We start from the raw sequence: 20542 nt of genomic DNA, 5'->3' as shown, positions 1-20542 counted from the left end.
CGAGATCTCCGATGGCTGTAGGCCTGGAAAGGAGAAGATTCAATCTGTCAAGGATTTCCTTGAAGATATGAATGATATGCTCAAAGCTGCACGCAAGAGCATTCGTAGCGCACAGAAACGCGCTAAACATTTGCCTATAAAGGACGCAGACAAGTGACCTTTGCAGAAGGTGACTTTGTATTCCTCAAGTTTCCTGCGCAGTCAGCAACCATGAAAACGGGAGAGTATGATAAACTTTCTCCTAAATATTGCGGTCCTTTCAAGGTCCTTAAGAAGATTTGGGACGTAGCGTACAAACTTGAGTTACCGGAGAGTTCTCAAGTTCATCCTGTCTTCCATGTTAGTAAACTGAAGAAATCAGTTCACGGGTTAGAGAACGTAGTTTCTCTAGATATTTTGGTGGAATTGATCACTCCACCAAAGATACCACATGAACCGGAAAGGATTCTTGGGTATCGAGACAGACAAACCCGACATAAAGTGTACCAGAAGGTACTTGTTAAATGGACAGATAGGGATGAGGAGGTAGCTACCTGGGAACGCCGTAGTGCAATTTCCAAAAGGTTTCCCCAGTTTGTTTTCGAGGACGAAAACTCTTCTTAAGGGGGGGGTAATGTCACGTAGGCTGTAATGCCTGTGACCGACGGCAGACCGGATGGCCATGTCCGGGGTTCAGTGGGAGAGGACGCCCGTGCGGAGTCATGGGCGGCCAGGCTAGTGTGGACGGCAGGCCACACACTATATAGCCTGGGGGATGAGGGGCAATCCTCATTCTTCCTCTATGGCTGGGTGGTGAGCCAGAGGCCGTCCCCTCTTGTGGTAATGCCCGTAGCGGCGTTACGGGAATGTAACAGGTTAGCAGTTATAGCATTGACAAAAGTGCTCTTTCCCAGGGTTTTCCAGGTTCCAAACTTCAAAACAATTAGGCTTTTAACTAAAAAAGAAGCTAGAAAAAGGCTTGAACTTGTCCAAAACTAGTCCAGATAAGACCAAATTTGACAGGTGGCTTTCTGAGAGTGTCAAGTATATAATGGATGCTTCAAACCCATTTTTCTAAGAATAACTGTTAACTAAAAACAAGCAATGACTTGACAGTGTCCGTTTAAGACCAAATTTGGTATAAGGGTAGTCCACACTGCGATAACACATGTGCAAACTCAAAACTGAGAAAGACTAAATGCAGAGAGTTTTAGAGCTAGGCATGGAAATTTGATTGGTTTTTGACCCAAGCATGTTCAATCATCTTCACTTTCTACTCTGAAATATGAGTTGATGGGTGGCTATGGTCTTTGATGTATGGGCACCCATAATGCCATTCAATGTAAAATGAAGGGGGCTTAGAATTAGACTCAAAGAGAGCTCATGGGTGGACATAGGTATGTCCGGGCAAGTATGGTAGGCAAGTATATAAGTGAATATTGTAACTAGGGGAAGATACTTTTAACATACTTTTACCAACATACTTTTATCGATGATGATACTTCTTGGAGCTTCATGATTCTTGGCTATGGTGGTACTCCCTTGAGTGCATGTGGTACTCCATCTTGAGTGCATGTGGTACTCCATTATGAGTGCAATCTTCTCTCTCTCTTTTCCCCATCATTTTTGCAGTGGTATCAGAGCCTTGTCTTTGATCCATGATTTCTGAAAATTTCAAAATTTTTGTATTTTCTTGATTTTCTTGGGAATTTTCTTGATTTTCTTGATTTTGATTGAGTTCTTGATCAAGAAATGGGGCAGGAATGCTTGGATCATCTTGAATTTTATATTTGGGTAAAGTTTTGGGATCGTAGGTTGGCTGAGGACCAATTTCTGAGGCGGCCGTTCCAAAATTTTAAAGAAGGGACCAAAATTGGGAGAAAATTATACTAATCTTGATTAAGCTTCGTAATCAAAACGTTCTTGATTTTCTTCCTTCTTTACATACTTGGAAAAATAGGGTTTTTTTCCTTGCCATTGATCAACATTGTGTTAGGGTTTTGAATGTGCCTTCCAAGACTTTCCTAATGAACCTATCAATGGAGCTTCATGACTTCGATCCATGGGGAGGACTGTACGCTGTTTTCTTGCACTGATTTGAGGAAGATGTGAAGACGTTTCTTGCACGAATCAGGGCTATACAACCATGGAGTTCATTGTTAGGCTTTAGCTAAGGTAAGGCAACCTTATTACACAACATTCAAGGCTGGTATGTTTTTTTTTTTGGGTAAACCTGCAGCGTATTCCTACTGTTGGCTATGGCAAAATCGACTGTGCACGCACAATCCCAGCGGAGTCCAAGACGGCTGCAGCAGATCAGACACGTCGTTTCAGTTCGCGGTCTGCTGTGACTTCCAAGACTGCTGCAGCAGATGAGAGCTTCAGGGTCTGAGAGTGCACCACAGAGGCCGGCCGAAGGGGGCCATTGATGGGCCTTCTTCTGGCGAGCATGACGTTTGCGCTTCTTGCATGGGATGCAGGCAGTCGCGGAGATCCTTGAAGGCCCTATAATGTCCACCAGTACCAGCCATTTCTCACTTGAATCGAATGCAACGCAGCTAACCCAAGGAGATTTTTCCCTTTGAAGCTTTTTGATGCCCTATTAGCTTTCCACGGATCTAAGATAGCAATGCAAGACGCACTTCTGCAGTCCCAGATCATCCTAACCATAAATCCCAAAGAAGATGATGAAGTCACATTGCAAAGCTTGAGGATGGAAGTGTACTCCGGAAGCGTGTGGGGAGTTGATGTGGAAGTGAAGAGTTCTTGAAGCTGCGAATTAGAGGATTACAATCATTTTCTTCAAGATTTCAACGCCTCAAATCATCTGAAGCATCAAGGTTCAACATTCAAGCAATAGGAGTGAGTCTCATTTTATGTGTTGAATGCCATTGCTAAGAGGCTTTATTACAGGTGATATATGGGATGCATATGGCTACGTTAAATGCCATTGCTAAGAGGTTTCATTACATTTGAAATATGGGATGCATATGGCTGCACTTGAAATGCTTGGAATGCCATTAGTTTGCCTACGTGCATGCTAATTGCAATGATGGGAATGTTCAAGAGACTTTGAAGCTCTTGCATAGCCATTACATCTACCATTGAAGGGATTTTGGAATGTATCATATGAGCTCTTGCTTTGCTTAAGCATTAAGCAAACATCACTTCCTTGGTATTCATTGAACCAATTGGAATCTACTTGCCATATGATTGATTGATTGGTGCATTGATGAGAGCCATGGAGTAAAGGCAAAGGGATTAAAGCGATGCAAATCAATGAATTGTGCTTGTGAATCACATGATTTTGGATGCTATGTGGATGTTGCTTTGTGGTGATTGATGTGATGGAGGTACTTGGGATGAATTGGAGAAAGCATGAGTGCATGCTCTTTGTAATGATGAAATGAAATAGCATGAGTCTTGCTAAAAACATTGTAAGTACTCCTATCCTATCCTTTTGAAGCTCCATCCACATACACTTCACTTGTATCCCACTTCAATTCAGAGTATCTAGTATGCTTGTGAGGGTACTTTGGGCATTGGAGGAGAGGCTCGGAGGGAGCACGGCATAAACTCTCCTTGTCACATGAGTGCTTTTGGTAAAGCGGCAAGGAGGGGGATTAGGTACTTGGATGTGAAGACTTGGCTCCAACTTGTATCTAGAATCGGACTAGGTGCGAGGGTGGGAAGGCTTGGCCGGGACATCGGTAAACATAAAGCTCTTCTCCGACATACAATCGACTATATTGCAAGCATGCCGAGGCTATGGTAGCCATTGATCACTTGATTGGATATGCCATGGATGTTTGCTAGTGGTCAAAGCATAAAGGTCATAAGAGCAAGTATATGATTTTGATGATGATCATTTGGGGCACTAGATCATGAGTGAATATTGGGCAATTGCTTTTATATTTTGATTGAGATTTGGGCCAAATTGCGAGGAAACTATGGCAAAATGTTTATGAAATTTCTGCACTCTGTAGTGGGCAAAGAAGTGCAATTCAGTCCCAACTCGTTCAAGATCTCTCAAAGACCTTTGGAAGTCTTAAAAGAGTGTCTTAAGGCGGTTACAACTAGCTATCAAGTGGTGGATTCGGATACTATCTCAGGGTACAAAGTGGACGGTTTTGTAGGCTGAAAATTCTAATTCAGTCAAAAATGGTGCGGATTGAATTGAAGGTGTTTACATAGCTTGAGAACACTACTAAAGAGCTTCTCAATGAGCCAAACGGTTACCATCACCGAAGCTATGAAGAATGCACAAAGGGATATTTGCTTCCAAAACAGTGAGCTTTTGAGACAAAACAGTGAGCATATGCGATAAAGCAATGTTCTCATGGAGCAAATGTCCAATGCTATGAATGAGAGCTTCAAGAAGGTTGGTGATGGGATAAATGAAGTGCAAAGGTGTGTGAAAAAGATTGATACTTTCCTCCTTGATAGGACAATAGGTTGGTCACAACCACAAAGGTAATTTCCAAATCCAGAGAGCACTTCAAGAGAACCCAAAAGATGTTTCTCATGTTGATTCACCATTGTCAAAGCCTTATGGAAAGGAAGGAATGCTTAGGCAAGATTTGATGGAGTCCAAACAAAAGGAAATAGCCATAATTTTCAATGAAAATAACAAAGATAGGTATACACGGCTATATGATGAGGTCATACATTCCAAGTTACCAAAGTCCTTGAGACAAAGGATGAATTTGTGGATTGTATGATTTCTACTCCTATTTGGAAGCTTATGGTTTTAACATGGTGAATTATTTGTAGAAGCTTTACTCTCTTTTGATGGGGAAGGAGTCACTTGTATTCAGCTCAAGAAATGGATTCGTAATTGGGATGCCTACTTTTATGCATTTTCATGCAATGAGGGAGATAAAGTGAAGTAAGTGACATGCAAATTTGGAGGCAAAGCTAGACAATGGTGGCTGCAAGTAATGCATGAGTACAAATGGAGCTGGGCAAATTTAGCCTATGAAGTGGTACAAAACTTTGTGGCTACTCAAGAGCAATGGAGCTTTAGGGAGAAATGCATGCCATTATTACATGTGAATTCATCGCCTAAGTATGTTGAGGAATATTGGTACTTTTCCTTCTTTGTTCCTAACATTGAGGAGAAGGAGATCATAGGTGGATTTATGCAAAAATTAGGCAAGGAGTTTATGCAAATGGTCCAATGCATCATGGATATTGACAATGACATTGCTCTTAATGAGATCATGTTATTAGTGGAGCTTTTCTACAAGCCTACCCTGTCTATGCATGGGTTTTCTACTAGGAGTTCACTTGAGTTCACATCTCTTATTGGAAGCCATTGCTATGGGGACACTTCAAGTGATGAAAGAGATGCTAATGATTTGTGTCAAGTGGCTTCAATGCATGTATGGATGGCTGAAAATGAATCAGTGGGATAACCATGAAGATGCAAGTGTTGATGGAAAAGATGAAGTGCAAATGCATGGATATTATCTTGGGGAGAATTGTATGGATAAGGTAATGACATCTCCAATCATGATGTTTCATACGCATTTGATCCCGGTATACATGGAAAGATGCTTGATGTGGATTCATTTCCATATGATCCGGGTGGACAGCATGCATTGCCACTTGAAGCAGAGGGATTTCCATATGATCCGGGTGGACAACATGCATTACCACTTGAAGGCGGATGGATTTCTATTTGACGCGGGTGGATACTATGCATTGCCATTGGAAGCGAAAGGGTTTTCTTTTGAATCGAGCATCTTTGGAAGTCAACCTTATCGATGAATACTTGGTGTGGTCACCTATTGCCTTATGCTTGATACTTCATGGAATAAGTACAGCCGTATGGTGTCTTGGACGGCTATATGCATGGAATGGGATGATGATATGAAGGATGCCATTGCTGTAAATTTACTTTATAGACAGCCATGGTCATTGACCACTCATCAATCAACACTCAACAAGACTCCGTGGGCTTATGGATATTATAGAGAGCAGTCCATATGTACATCAAATAAGTGGACAGCTTTATATGGAGTTCTTTTGTGTGAGGCACTTTTGGAGATGTAACAAATATACTTTTACATTCATGAGGTCAAGAAGATTCCAAACAGCCCATACATTGCTCCGTACATGGTTTTGAGGACGAAACCTTTGGGTGGGGATGGTTTGTAATGAAGGGGGCTTGGAATAGACTCAAAGAGAGTCCATGGGCATAGGTATGTCCAGGCAAGTATGGAGGTCCAACTTTAATGAGTGTGAAACGGTGGGCAAGTATATAAGTGAATATTGTAACTAGGGGAAGATACTTTTAACATACTTTTATCAATGATGATACTTCTTGGAGCTTCATGCTTCTTGGCTATGGTGGTACTCCCTTGAGTGCATGTGGTACACCAACTTGAGTGCATGTGGTACTGTTAAAAGTAGTATCTCATGTGGGAATGAGGCTTAGTAAAGGGTATAAATTATTATTTAGTTTATGCTACATGAGTTGGCCATTTCCATCATGAGGGTATAAATACCCATGCCCACCATTGTATTATTTCATCTATTCATTGCTAATATCAAGTTCAAGCGTTGTTCGTCAACTTCTCTTTCTCTCTCTACGTGTATTCAAACTTCCGCATGCTCGATTCTGACATGGTATCAGAGCTGAGTGCTCGTTGATTCTTGGGCACACGGAGGAGTTGGAGAAGGTGGTTGCTGCAGCACTGTGGTGGCAAAGAGAGACAGAGGGCAGCTCGCATGTCTATGCTACATGCTTCGAAGGTGACACAAGACCTCAAAGGGCGGTAGCGTTTCAGCGTTTTTTTTCAAGATGGCAGATGAAGCGGGCAAGACGCCGTCGAGTGAGGAGCGCGACGTGCTGTCCGCCGCCTACAAGGGCGCCATAAGCTTGTGCCGGGACGCGCACTGTGTGATCGACGCCATGGAGTCCAAGGAGGAGATGGAGGCCGTCGGGCGTAGCAAAGGCGGAGGTGGAGAACGGGTGCAACGGGGAAGGGCGAATCCAGGGGGCATCGGCGTGGTACCCGGATTCGAGTGGTGGCCCATCAAAGCCTACCGCCCCTGCTCGGCCTTCGTCCAATCGGGCAGCCGTTACAGGCGGTTATCCAGAGTGCATATTGGCCCTGGTTTGTGCAGGCTGGGTAGCAGGGGGAGCTCTCGAGTAGGCAAGTGTCCTAAAGCTGCATGTATCCGGCCAAAGCCTGGACGAGATCGCCTTCGGGCGTAGAGGAGCCGTTGTTATAAGTGCGGAAAGCGAGGGCATTTGGCTCGGGATTGCAAATCCAAAGCTAAAGCTCAAGGCTCGACGAATGACAAAGGCAAAGGCAAAGCTGACGAGGATGACAGTGACAGTGATTCTACTAGGGATGCTACGGCGTCTGCCGGTGTGGCGAGGACTACACTGGCACATGCTCTAGCATTCTAGCTTGGTGGATGGATGCTACCACGTGCTTCAGCCAGAGAGAGGCATGTGAGTGGCAGAGAGGGGCAGTCTGTGCTCCCGTTTTGGTGATTTGGACCCGTGTGTCGGAGTTCAAGGCACATGCATCTGGCATGGAACAGCTTGACAAATCTATGGACGTGATGTGTTCGTAGTTCATTGGTAGTAGACTATGGATGGGATGAGTTCCTAGTTCATTGTGTAGCAGAATTTTGGGCGTCGTGTGTGACAGTTCAAGCATTCAGAGATTTTTGGACGTGATGTGTTCTCAGTTCAACGAATGGGGGATCATGGACGTGGAGTCATCTGCAGTTCATTATTCTATGTGGCAGCTGAAGCTCAAGATGGCATTTTCTTGTGGAGACAGGATGATTGGTGCATTATCCGAGGTGTACCTAGCAAAGGCCACGCTAGGGTGTCCATGGTTGCATCTGCATCGACTTGGTTTCTTCATCTATGCCCACTATGAGCTACAGAGAGGGTGTTAAAAGTAGTATCTCATGTGGGAACGAGGCTTAGTAAAGGGTATAAATTATTATTTAGTTTATGCTACATGAGTCGGCCATTTCCATCATGAGGGTATAAATACCCATGCCCACCATTGTATTATTTCATCTATTCATTGCTAATATCAAGTTCAAGAGTTGTTCGTCAACTTCTCTTTCTCTCTCTATGTGTATTCAAACTTCCGCATGCTCGATTCTGACAGGTACTCCATTATGAGTGCAATCTTCTCTCTCTCTTTTTCCCATCGTTACATTCAAATTGACAAATACCCCTACTACCTTTAATTGATTGATGCAAGAAAATCTTCAGAGAGCATTTGGATGACTTTATTTTGGTCTTCTTTGATAATATTCTGGTTAAGTCCAAGAATGCTGCTAATCATAAGAAACATATGCATAAAGTCTTGGAAACTCTTATAAAGCACAAACTTTTTTCTAAGAAGAGTAAGTGTACCTTCTTTACCAGCCAAATTGAATATTTAGGATTCATAGCTTCAAGTGATATTATATCAGCCGTGCTGATCCTGCAAAGGTGTAAGATGCCATAAATTGGTCAAAATTGAAGAGTAAATCTTGGAAACTCTTATAAAGCACAAACTTTTTGCTAAGAAGAGCAACTTTACCTTCTTTATCGACCAAATTAAATATTTAGGGTTCACTGTCAAGTGATGTTATATAAGTTGATCTTGCAAAGGTGTATGCTATCATAAATTGGTAAAGGAAGTCAGAGGATTCCTAGGATTAATAGGGTGGTATCATAATTTTATTCTCCGATATTCCAAGATAACTTCTCTACTAATAGTGCTTCTTAAAGAGAATATTCCGGTTTTGTTGGTCTCTATGATGTGGCAAAGTGCTTTTGATAAGCTAAAGATTACTTTAATGACTAGTCCAATGTTGAAATTATCAAAGTTTGGGAAGCCCTTCAAAGTTATTACTGATTCTAGTGGAATTATAATGTAAGAAAGACTATGATGTAGCAAAGTGCTTTTGATAAGCTAAAGATTACTTTCATGACTAGTCCAATGCTGAAATTATCAAAGTTTGGGAAGCCCTTCAATGCTAATGGAATTCTAATGCAAGAAAGACATCCCATAGTGTATGAATATCAAACATTATGACCTCATAAAAGGAATTAAGATGTCCATGATCTTGAGTTGCTTGTAGAAGTGCAGGCTTTGAAGCTTTTGTGATACTATCTTCTTGAACATAAATTTACATTGGTTATAGATCGTAAGAGTTTGAAGTGGATTTTCACCTGAAATGATCTTAACATGAGGCAAAGAAGGTGGATATAGACGCTTCAAGTAATTTGATTTTAAGATCAAGTATAGATCAAGCAAAGAGAATATAGTCAAAAATGCGCTTAGCAAGAAGGCTTCCTTACTTGTAGTCATAGTAGTTTTTAACCCCACGTTGAGGTCAAGAAGAAGATCAGATCAAATAAATTTCATGTCCCTATTATCACATTGCTTAAGCAAGAGAGTAAGATTGCTCAAGAGTTAAGAAAGCTCAAGGATTCAGATTTGAAGATGGGTACTTGTACTTCCAATAATCGGTTGTGTGTTCTTGAAGATAAATACCTTAGGATTTTTAAAAAAAAGACTCCATCTTATACATCCCTTGATGTTGCTAAAGTCTTTTTAAAGGAAATATTTAGACTCCATGATTACCCAAAAGGATTGTCTATGATTGAGATGCAAAGTTCACATCTTGCTTTTGGATGACATTCTTTGAAGATATGTGAATCTCTCTAGATCTCGTCTCAGTACTGCCTATCACTCGGAGACTGATGGCCAAACAGAGAGAGTGGACCATGTTATTGAAGATATCCTTCAAGAATTTTATGGATGAGAACCCAAAAGATGGATGAAATATCTTCATTTGGTAGAGTTTTCTTATAATGTCTCTCAATCATTAAAGCATAGGAATGAGTCCATTTAAGATACTTTATAGACAAGATTGTGTAACATTTCAGAAGTATGAAAATCTTTCCAAATTAATTATTACAAGGACCTAGAAGGGTGCGAAAAAATGGTGGCATTCTAGGATATTGTGTAGGTCTATTTGATCCAAATTTGCATCAATATCAAGTTCAAAGTAAGGTCCAAAAGGAATAATTATAGTTCAAAATTGAACTTTTTTAGGATTTATCTTGCTTTTGATTGGTCTAAAGTGAATTAATGCAAATAAAATATTTTTGCATAAATAAATATGTAAAAAACTTGAATTAATATAGAATGAAGGATTAATTCAATCTTTAAAAAGGAGTTTTCTCCATCCATATCCTTAGAAATAGAATATTAATCGACCATAGAAGCTGTCTTAGGTTTAATTTGTTAAATTGACCTTAGCATAAAGTTTAGTTTGAGGATAAAGCTGTCTTAGGTTTACTTTACTAAATTGACCTTAGTATAAAGTTTAGTCTCAGGATAAAGCTCTAAATTTAGAGAAATTAAATACTCTAAAGTTATGAGGTTAAGCTTTAGGTAGGGTAGAATAGATGGCTTGGTTTTAGAGATTAATTAGAGTTGAATTAATAAAGTGCATTAAATTAGGCATATAAGTATGTACCTCGAGGATGCACACAAATGTGCACAAGGTACACATAGATATGTTATTAAGCCAAATTCAAAGGACTAAGGGATAATCTAAACCATTATACTCAGAGTGAAGTTTGTCAAACCAAAACCAGTGAGAGTACTTGTCAAAGTAGCTAGCTTATGCTACAACATCCATCGTTTATCACGAGAGTATTGTTGTAGTTCTCCAAGGACAAACCCCTTATAGTAAGAAGCTATGGGGTATGAGATAATAACGTACAAGCTCTCACACACTCTCACACTTTCTCTCACCACATACACACTCAAGAGATAAGGTAGAGTGGAGAAGCTAGTGCTCTTAATCTCATACAAGTAAAGTATCTATTCTCATTCATACAACTTCCTAAGTGCCCGGGCACCTAGTAAGTTATTTAAGTGTCCATTCTCATTAGAGAAGTTATCTTTCCTACAACTTACTACGTGCCTACAAGCCGAGACTTGGGTAGCCGACCTTAGTCTAAACAGATCATATGTGGGTCCTAGACTAAGTAATGTGTATCCCTTTGATGCACATATTACACTTAGCTCAATCATCCCTTGATGTAACTTAGCTCAATCATCCCTTGATTACATCATTATGAGTGCATTAGAGCAAAAAAGTTAATATATTTATATGAAGTGTTTAAAGATTTCTCGAATGACCAAAATTATAAGTGAACCAAACGAATAGACTTGTTGATGTTGATCTCACTAGTAATGACTTATTGATCGATCACTAGTAATGACATGGCTTGTTGATGTCGATCACTAGTAATGACTTAGGCTTTGTTAAAAATGTGCAAAGAAAATCCTCAAGGTTGTCTGCCGCCTCATTAACCACCACGTTGGTCAAACATTATTACAAAGCACCAAAAATTTATACTTCTTAGAACTCGGGTACTTTGTCCATAAATCTGGCAATAGAAATAATTTTTGATGAACCCATCAAACTCATCCACATAGTCAACTACCAAAAATGGGGTTAACATATGCCCCTACATGAGGTAGGTCCATCCTTTAACCTATGTAATGAAGAGCAAGGTTGACAATTTGTTTCATCCAACTGAAGAAGCAAGGAGATGTAGTTTATCACATAAATCGTGAATGCAGCCATATGTGTTGCATTTTAATAGGCAACTACTTGGTTTTTATTATTGTGACATTGACTTTTGTTGATGAGGTTCAAATGTCAATTGCAATGCATGTGTATGGGTAAAAACAATGGAAGAGTTCCTAATGCAATTACTTGAAGGGTGCAAATAGCTATATGTTTTTTCACAATAGATGTCAAGAGTAAGGTATGTGCCAGGGTAAAAACAATAGAAGAGTGCTGGGTGCAAGCATTTAAAAGGTGCAAAAACCTATATGTTTCACATAAAGAAACAGCATGATGTGCAAGAAAAGCATATAACAAGGTTATCTAGGTAATGGGTCGTACCTTCTTGGGCCAATGTTGCCACACCGCCAAAGTACTTCATCTAGTTAAGTACCTAGATAGCTTTTGATGTCAAGGCTTCTAATCTATTAGATATGTACATAGTACGAGTATGGAGAAGCCTTGGTAATACAAGTTTTTAATTGTTTTAATTATTTTTCTTTTTTTATGATTTTAGGAAAAGAATAAGAAGCATGGATGCTTATGCAAGACTCAATGCATGACTATGTTGTTGAACAAAAAATCTCATATTATATTGATATGGTATGTGAAGTAGAACTTAGTGGAGAGTACTATGAGGAAGTTGCGGAGGTTACACTTGAATTCTATGTCCTACAGAATAACATGCCAGTACCTGTGTTTCAAACCACAGTATAGTGGAAGAGTAAGGACATGAACTCAAACATGAGGAGAGGACCGCTATAATGTTTTGGCTGTTGGTGGGCCACATCGAATCGCTGAGTGCCCAAACAAGAATGTGGTTCATACGCACCAACCCCAACAATTGACTGCTTTGCTGATCAAGGATTGTCCATACCGTGCAAGTGGTTCAACTTCCACTTCTAATTAGGCCATCATCCAAACCATTAGTCTGCAGCCTGGAAATATCACACCACTCAATGTCCTAACACGAACACAGGTCCAATTGGGAGACAACGGGAAGAACCGAGCAGATGCGACCGTTTCCAAAACTCGCCGGAGGAGGAGTGAAAAAAGTGGGTAAGGGTGACACCAAGGTCGCAATCCAAGATACGATCGACACCGGATCCACCCAATTGAGAGAAGAAGGGGATCAAGCGATCAACCACAAAGAGCCTGACCTAGAGGAGCAAAGGGAAAGACCATCAATCCCTAAAGAAGTGGGTGAGTATCCAAATGCTGTAGAGGAGATAAGGAAGCTCGAAGATGCCAAGGCCTTAGTAGAAGAATGTCAACGGCTTCATGAAGCCAAGCTAAGGGGCTAACCAGGTCAGGGATACAATGTATCCAAGAAACGAGCCAACAAGGGAAAGAGAATTGGACGTACCTGCTCCAATTCTAGAAGAAACGGAAGAGGGATCTCAAGCACACAATGTCCAGGATGTTTGAGGAAAATGAGCAAAGTGAGTCCATCCATTCCTTCCTCCCTAGGGATGGATACAAGACACACACATGGAGGGAACCCTCAATCGTCAGAGAACCCAAAGACATAAGAAGCCTCGCGGGCTGTACTATCCACGTCTGTGTAAATGCCATTGGGGAAATTGCTACGTAGTTCACCAACCCTATGGATAGACAAAAGAATGAGTAAAAGGCGAACTAAGGTCAGGACTAAGGTCAGTCGACACTATAGAGGATGTTCTGCCACCTCTGGCAGAAAGAACCCTAAAACACACAAGGGAAACCAGAGTCATTAAGATACCAGTTAATCGATTGGGACGTTATTTCGAGAGTGACAACACAAATGCCATAATCTCAATTCATCCATGATGGGTACCAGGCAGCACTGGCTATCCTAGATGGTGGGGCGGGGGTTAGCATCATCACAAAACCTTGCTAGAAAAACTGGGGAAAACCCGATCTAAAAAGAGCAGATCTAATCTTTAAAATGGTAGACGAAACATCTTCAAGACCCTTTTTGTCTTTTGGAGAATCTGAAACTCAAACTCTTTACATTTCGCTACCATCATACATTTGTGGTAATGGACTTCCTGCACCAACCAAACTCATATGACATCATATTAGGAAGACCCTTCATGAGGGAATCCAAATTGTTGGGCATTAGATCATGTGTATGTGTATAGAGATTCACAAATTTTAAAGACAGATCTGAAAACGTGGAGAGCACACCCCATGGAAGGGCAACTGTTTGGTAATGATTTGGTCACAACTCAATGGACCACATTTGTACAAATATGTCAGCCTTTAATGGAAAATTCCAAAGAGGAAGAGGAAATGGGAATGTATGCATCACTTCCTCCTTCGAATTTCAGTGAAAATTGGATGCATGTGCTAGCTACCATAGATGTGATGCAATCCAAAGGGACCCATGTGGAATCTGGAACTGTTCCCATAACCTCTATCTATGTGGTTAATTGGCAAACCATTGATGAAGAATCAGAAGAGGAGGCCTCTAGCATAGAAGGGACTATAACACAAGGCTGTACCAACGCTCAACGCCTCAGAAGATGGCAAAAATAGAAACAATATATTGCCCGACACGAAATGCCCTATTTACGAAGAAAACCCACGGATGCCTAGTGGCTGAGATACCTTGAAGCCACTAAGGTACACGATGAGTTTTCTAAGGATTGGGGTGAGGAATCGAGTAACATATCAGTGGAGGGAAAACATAAGGAAAACGTCATCCTTCAGAGCCAGAAACACCTAAGCTTACAAAAGCTGGGCGTCAAAAATGAAACAAAGCTCTGGCAAAAGCCGAGCGAGAGGCTAGAAAAGTCATGGCTAAAACAAAAGGCAAGAATGAGGATAAACTAAACTTTCTCTCAGTACCAGACAACTTCAAAACCTACACTGTTGGGGGACGAATGGAAAGTGGTCCTCCGACTGACGACAAAAAGGGTTAAGGAAGATGGGCTGTCCACATCATACGATGGCCCGCCGGCTGAAGTCAAGGAAGTTGATATTGTAGGACCAGGGGAAGAAGCCATTGTTAAGGACTTGACTTAGCTGAAGAAGATGCGCTCGTTACCCTCCTTAAGAAATTTAAGGATTGTTTCGCCTGGAATTACAAGGAGATGAAGGGTGTACCACCTGAGGTGGTGCAGTATACGATCCCAATCATGGAAGGATCAAGACCAACCAAGAAGAAACCATACCAGATGAATCCTAAGTATGCAGAAATTGTAAAGGAGGAAATAGATATAAACTCATTACTACGGATTTCATCTATGAGATAGAACATACGGATTGGTTGTCACCAATCGTAATAGTGCCAAAAAAGAATGGGAAACTTATAGGAGAAGGAGGTTAATATGGAAACAATAGGAAGGGTTCAAAAGGGGGCCAAAAATCAGAAATGGCCTTTACAAGCAGGTTGGCAGTACTCCAGACAAACCAACACTCCACAAGGCATTCGTAAGCAATGGGTCCAAAAGGATTTACTACTGGCACAAGGATACTACCAAGGCAATACGACAGTGTGGGGGTGCCCAAACCCCACCTAGTGGCCGCCGTTACAAACTGCTCTGAATACAAAGGAAAGGATAGTAAAAGCAGGCGGAACCAACTTCCAACTAAAACCAATGCTCAAACAGCACAAACACTAATATGGTGGAAGAAGACAACTCAACAAGATAAGTTGAGTATTGCCAAAGCAATACTAGTGACCACTTCAATCAAGGAGCTGGACAAGGACTTTAAAGGGAGAAAAAAGGAAGTTCAGCAAAAGGACATGAATAAAAGTCCCAATCCATAGGACTCAGTAGTAAAATTGTTTAGTTGGGTGGAAGGAAGAATTAAACACTCCCACATAAAGCTAAAATGCCTGCAACAACAACACCTACCCAGAAGTGCCAAGGTGTCACCTTGGTTCCCATGGCAATAAAAGATGAAGGTATCCATTAGTCACAAAATGGATACAAGGTAAAACTGGGTATCATTCACTCATTTAATGCATGTTTGAATGACTGAGCATGAAGAGAAATAGAAGGTATCAATCTTGCACACTCATAATCTGAAAAAAATCACGCCGTGAGTGAATGGATACAAAAAGGTTTATGTTGTGAACCAATCTTAAAAGATTCATGCCATGAACTAATCCAAAATAGTTCACGCCGTGAACTAGTGCAAACCAGTTCACGCTGTGAACTGGTCCAAAATATCTCACGTCGTGAAACGGTCCCTTCTCATGGGCCAATCGCAAGATGCCACGTGGCTTTCTTCATTAAGGTAGCCGCCCAGTCTAATGGCTGCGCCATAAATTCAAAAATCTTTCCTTTTTTCATCATTTTTCATCATGTGCTCAAACGCAAACTGTCTTCCATCATGTGCTCAAATGCAAACTGTCTTCTTCATTATACGCTCCCGCAATTAGTCTTGTTGCATCGCATCCCCGCTTCTTTCAAACTCTCATCAACATTCACACATTGAGGTGGGAGCTTAGATCCCTCTTTGTTTTTCTTTTCTTTTTCATCCTTTCAAACTTTGATTATGATCAACTGAATGTCTCGACAACATAAAGTCTTGCACATTAAAACCGTCTACATTTTCATCAAACGATTTTCGTGTTTTGTTCTGAGATTCACTCTAAACTCCGCTAGGCACAAATTAAATCCTTAAGAAAGAAACAAAAGAAAGAAACAAAAGATAAACACGGAACTGCCAAAAACCTACGGTTTCATGGATCTCATCACAACTTGCACAAATTAAATCCTTAAGAAAGAAACAAAAGAAAGAAACACGGAACTGCCAAAAACCTACGGTTTCACGGAATTACCAAAAACTTGCAGTTTCACGGAACTACCAAAACCTACAATTTCATGCTAATAAAACTCATGGGATTCCATCTTACGGAAATCTCTCACAAGATTCCGTCTCATGGAAATCCCTCTCATGTTTTTAACCTTCATGTCTTTAACTCTCACGGGATTCCGTCTCACGGAAATCCCTCTCACGGGTTTACTCCTCCAACCTGCAGTTTCAGGGAACTGCCAAAAACCTGCACCTTCACACTACATAACTGACCTCTTAAACTAACACACCTTGTTTATTGCTCCCACCACTAACACCCTTCTCATCCCAATTAACTTCTTTGCCATTCACCAAAAAAAAAAAACAAGGAGTGGTACCTACCCCACCAATCTAGAGAGACTGATTTTCTTTACATGTACAGATGTCAACCTCACACCCCAAAGCCACAGAGACCCCTGCCATGGTAACACAAGCCAGTGCTACGGGCTCCCCGGTGAGTCAGAAGAAGAGGCCAACATGGGGACCTAAGATGAATTACCTAGGCCCATATGGCCAAGCCTTCCATGGTGCCATCATCAGTTAAGGAGATCCATACTGTCCATGGAAAGGTGGCGCTGTAGTACCACAGCTCGGAGTGCCTCCAAATCCTAGAAGAGGGAAAAGGAAAGGAAAAACTAGAGAAAGTGGGCCTCGACAAAATGGCACAGATTCTTCCCAAGAACATCGACACGGAGCTTTGTGCCAAGTACATTAAAACATATGACAAAGCTACCAAGTAGGGTACAGTAACGAAGGCCGATGGCACAACAGAGTAGGTCCTAATCACAGAAGATCTAATCTGCGAAGCTCTACAGCTCCCACCACCAGTCAAGATACACACCCATGCATTTGACAAGATGCCCTTGGATGCCCTTTAGATTAAATCATACCAAGAAGTATTGACACTACAAGAAGCCAGTGCTAGTCAAGCCACACAAGAACAAACACAGCAGATGACTCCTCCTCAGAGCCCAGTTCAGCTTATATTCAAAAACTTATCCCCGCTAAAGGATTCTACTATGACAAACACACCTGCGAAGAAGATGGAGCCAGAGACAATAGCAGAAGCAGTGCCCGACTGAAGAATCACAAGAGATTGAGATAGCAACATCAATCCCAGTGCAAGATCCAGTAGCTCCACTTGATACAGGTAAAAGACCAAGAGGTGAAGATACATCCAATCCGAGCAAAAGAAGACACCTGGAGGACAAAGAAAGAATACCATAGTTGTCATTCCTACTACAGAATATAGATTATGAACAGTTCATGCAGGAAACTATGGAAGGCTCGGATGGACTACTAAACCCGCTGCATGCTGGACACTGGAAGGGGTGGCAGGCACAAGTGCACCACTTTGGGAGTAGGAGCAACAAGTATGGCACTGCCATCTCCTCATTACACACATGCTTCATGATCGTAATGTTGCACTTTGGAAGCAAGTTCAAGAGTTCAACACAAAAGTACAGAACTTAAAAGAACACTTGACAGCAGCACAGAGGCCACACATCAAGATGTGTTCATGAAGAGTTTGAAGGCCACTGAAGAGCAAGAGGCTAGGTACAAATCACTAGAAAGCAATAATTTGGTTCTAAGCCAAACCATTGTTCAGAGAATTAAAGAGAATACGGATCTTAAGGCAAAGTCGGAATAGGCTAAGGAGCAACTCCTCCAGAAGGAGGTTACCCACAACCACGAGCTAACAGCCATTCATGCCCAGTAGGTATAAGAGCTCCAACATATGTCCATGGCCAAAGAAGAGGAGCTACAAAGCCAGATCTAGTAGTTATCCTTAAGTATGAAGGAAGTAGAAAGCAGGGCTACTCACGTGCAACTCTTAGAAATGGAGCCAAAATCTACAAGCACTCCATAAGCATGTTAAGCAACAAAATAACTCAAGAAGACACTAGATGTAGTCCACAAAGAACTAGGCACATATCCCTTTTATTCAAGTGTTAATACAAGAGTTAAACAATGGTCATAAGGAGCTAAGTGTGACTTCCCAATTTATAGGGAGAGGGAGAAGAAGGCGCCTACTTCCATGACATCATCCATGATGTCTAATGCCCCTTGAGAGAATCTAAGGCCACCTCCAAGAGCTCTTCAAATAGGGTGTCCACTTGACCCATGCCACCTAGACTCCTATCTCTGACTAGCTTATCTAGCCCCTTTTACTCCTTGTAAAAGTACCCACCACAAAGGTTAAAGATAATCCTAAAGCTAAACCATTAATTCCAATACTCCTTCTTAGTTTAGCTTCACCACGCAGGGTAAGATCTCACCAAGTTCAAGTTCTTTGAAAACACACAAAAACATAAAAATGCCCACTGGCTAAAAATATTTACAATGTTTACTCAACCCTTTGCTAGAAAGCATAGTCTGAATCAATAATGACCGTGTTGGCCTCTTCCTTGCCCTTGTCCTTAATCTCCTTCAGCTTTTCTTCATCGGCCTTTTTCTAAAAGCAGTCTCTTTGATCATATGACCTTTCTTCTTGCAATAGAATCAAGGTTTGGGTCCCTTCTTCTTCTTTTTCTTCTCTTACTTGGACATCATGGCAGATTTTGTAAGAGGTACTTCCATACTTGAGTACTCAATGCTATCAGTTGAAACTCCAAGTCAAGCTTCTTCCATGGCAGATTCTGTAATAGGTACTTCCATACTTGAGTACTCAATGCCATCAGTTGAAACTCCACGTCAAGCTTCTTCCATGACCAAATGAGATGATGCACTAACAAGGGTTAAATTTGGTTAGTTGGCAATAACACCAACCACATTATCAAACTTTGGGTGCATTGAAGAAAGCAACACAAAGACAGCTTCTTCCTCGATAATGATTACCCCCTTCCCCTGAAATTTTATTTATAAGACTTCTTATATTGCTTAGATGGGTTGCACAATTATCCTTGTCTCCCATGCCAAGTCTATGCAGTCTCTTTCTTAACCACAATCTTGAAGCAGCATTAGTTTGACCGAAGATACCTTAAAGCCTAGTCCATGCTTCATTAGCTGAAGCAGCACTTGGTACTTGTGGTATTTGAGTGTCATCTAATCGTTTGACAAGGAAGGCCAGAGCCTTCATGTCAAGTGCTTCCCAAACTTTTTGTGCCTCTACATCCCTAGTTGGTTTCTTGTAATCACCCTTTGTTATGGTCCAATATTCCTTCTTTGTCATGGCCATTTGCATTTTTATGGACCATGTGTGATACTTTGTACCATCAAATCTATCACTCCTTTCAAAGAAGTCCTTCCCCATCACTAAGGTTTTGAAGAGCCCCTCTGTACTTTGAGCTGCAAAGTACTCCCTCTCGACCTGCTTGAGTATTTTCAAACCCAACGGACGAGTCTGAAGATGCTTCTACCACCCCTTGTACTCTTGATTCCTTGGTATATCTGAAGACATTTCTATTATGCTCATTTCATCATACCTAGTAAGAACCTTTTGTGATTTGCTCCTCTCACAATAATGAGTGTACACAAAACTTGCCCCAAATAAGACCCTCACATAAATATACTATGGTTGACCCACCCACTAAAAATACCTCTTTTGAATGGTGCATTAAAGCGATTTTATTTTACTTGATTTAAAAAGCGTCCACATGGAACCTTTCCATATTTGAACTTTCCCTTTTTGAAGGAATCTTCCAACTCACCAACTTCTACACCATTTACTAAAAACGATGCCTTCTTCCTCGCACCAGCACCCGCTTTGATCACAGTTGGCTCTTTCTTATCTGTTCAACGCCTTGTTTACAGTCAATCTTCGCTTGTCTGCTCACCACCTTGCACTTGAGCAGCTTTTGACTGTTTTTGACCACCATAACTGAACTAATAGTCGCCTTGCCACTGTCACTCGACCACGACTAATTTCTTTGCTACAATCGTTTCCTTGCTACTAACTCTCAGTCACACTCAGTTCTCAATTGCAGCCACGGATCTCAGCCACCAATGATCTCAGTCACGGTCAAGCACTGTCAAGAGTTTAAAGCCTATGATCCTCTTGTCTTTGTAGTCGACTACTAAATTTAGTCAACCACCTTTCTCTCGACCACTGTGTAGGATGACCACTGCATTCGTCTATCAATCAGCCAGCACTCTCCAAGGTGTCCTCCGTAGTAGCAAACCCCACACTTCTATGGCCGCAGTTGCCTCT

The 20542-nt window shown here is 41.3% G+C and overlaps 1 long non-coding RNA gene across 1 annotated transcript; it reads left to right on the top strand.

The window, feature by feature from the left end:
* The first annotated feature begins 1934 nt into the window (after positions 1–1934).
* Positions 1935–3176, top strand: LOC147635834 (uncharacterized). Its single transcript, XR_015266435.1, has 2 exons — positions 1935–2154; positions 2460–3176. It is a non-coding gene; the product is annotated as an uncharacterized LOC147635834 (long non-coding RNA).
* Positions 3177–20542: the final 17366 nt, after the last annotated feature.

This window comes from Cibotium barometz, chromosome 8 (genome assembly GCF_041138505.1).
Source record: "Cibotium barometz isolate CiBa-2024 chromosome 8, ASM4113850v1, whole genome shotgun sequence".
NCBI lineage: Eukaryota > Viridiplantae > Streptophyta > Polypodiopsida > Cyatheales > Cibotiaceae > Cibotium > Cibotium barometz.
The sequence above is the reverse complement of the archived record's forward strand: the minus strand, read 5'-3'. Positions and strand labels throughout refer to the sequence as shown.